The sequence below is a fragment of the Neovison vison genome, chromosome 7 (assembly GCF_020171115.1).
Source record: "Neovison vison isolate M4711 chromosome 7, ASM_NN_V1, whole genome shotgun sequence".
Taxonomy (NCBI): domain Eukaryota; kingdom Metazoa; phylum Chordata; class Mammalia; order Carnivora; family Mustelidae; genus Neogale; species Neogale vison.
Genome location: NC_058097.1, coordinates 192,035,829 through 192,037,597, shown reverse-complemented (window position 1 = coordinate 192,037,597; position 1,769 = coordinate 192,035,829). Strand labels below are relative to the sequence as shown.

At 38.3% G+C, this 1,769-nt stretch overlaps 1 pseudogene; it reads left to right on the top strand.

Moving 5' to 3' along the window:
• Positions 1-282: 282 nt before the first annotated feature.
• On the top strand, positions 283-1,251 carry LOC122914387 (annotated as a pseudogene).
• Positions 1,252-1,769: the final 518 nt, after the last annotated feature.

Sequence of the window (1,769 nt, the reverse complement as noted above, 5' to 3'; positions counted from 1 at the left end):
CAATCCCTAAATTAATGTTTATTATGCCTGAAGAATCACATCCTCTTTTATTATTGATATATTTCATTGTTTCCATAAGCACTCATGTGAACAGATTATGAGCATATATTATGATTCCCACCTTATTCAGAAGACAACAACACTTAAAGTAAGGGTTTACACACTGGTAATTGACACATCCATGGTCATATGGATTTTATCTCCAAATGGAGTAGTCATTTCATAATACTTTATATGTGTAGATTATTTCAAATCTTCCATTTCTCCACTTTACCTGAAATAATGCAATAAAATAACAGTGTAACTGAGTTCATTCTGTTAGGATTGACCCAAAATCCCATGAGATAGAAAATGATATTTGTAATCTTCTTCATTTTTTATGTGGGAACCATGGTAGGGAATTTGCTGATTATTGTGACCATCAAGTCCAGCCAGACACTTGGGAGCACCATGTACTTTTTCCTATTTTATTTGTCCCTTGCTGATTCCTGTTTCTCAACGTCCACAGCCCCCAGACTAATTGTGGATTTACTCTCTGCAAAAAGAATCATGACGTACTATGAGTGCATGACTCAAGTCTTTGCCCTACATTTATTTGACTGTATGGATGTCTTTGTGCTCATCCTCATGGCTGCTGATCATTATGTGACCATCTGTAAGCCCTTACTTTACCCAACCATCATGAGATGACAGGTCTGCATCATCCTTATTATTCTTGCATGGATAGGGTCTTTTATCCATTCTATAGCCCAGATTATCCTGGCCTTGAGACTGCCTTTCTGTGGACCCAATTTGATTGATCATTACTGCTGTGATCTGCAACCCTTGCTAAAACTTGCTTGCATGGACACCCATATGATCCACCTACTGTTTGTGTCTAATAGTGGGGCCCTTTGCTCAAACAGTTTTGTGATTCTGATGATCTCGTACATTGTCATCTTGCATTCCCTGAGAAATCACAGGGGAGAAGGAAGGAAAAAAAGCTCTCTTGACTTGCACTTCTCACATCATAGTAGTAATCTTATTCTTTGGTCCATGTATATTCATATACACATGCCCCACAACCACTTTTCCCATGGACAAGATGGTGGCTGTATTTTATACTATTGGGACCACTTTCTCAACCCATTCATCTACACCCTGAGGAATGCAGAAGTGAAAAACGCCATGAGAAAGCTATGGCATATCACAACTACCTCAGAAAGCAAGAAATGAATTGAGGGGTCTTTTGATTCCATAATCTGTGTAGATATTAAATATAATGGTGTGTATCCTCATTTGACCAATGCACTCTCTTACAATTCACCTGATTTCCTTACTTTTTTTCTGTACTTCTGCCCTCAAACTAGTAGCTTCCCTCATATCACCAGCCTGGTTCTTACTTTTCACAAGAGCTCAATTCTGACATTGCTGATTATGAAATACTCCTCACATTTCAGTCTACATACAATCCCCAGGGATTTTATGGCTACAGGTGGAAGCCAAGGACCTTTTGAGACCATAATCTTCTTCCAGAACTGTAGTCAACTTCCCCCAACCCTCTTCCTTAAATTCACTTGTATGAAAATCCCCAACTCAGAGTCTACACCTAGGTAACACAAACTAACACAGAGAGATAAAAGAGTTTAAGAAATATTTATGAGTATAAACAGAAGAACTTGACATGGGATGAAGATTTAAAAAAGAAGTGATGGATGAAAAGTAGATTCTTCCTTGGATTACTGGGAGGATAAGGGAACAGAGATGAGTCTTCTTTGCTCATTGAAGTG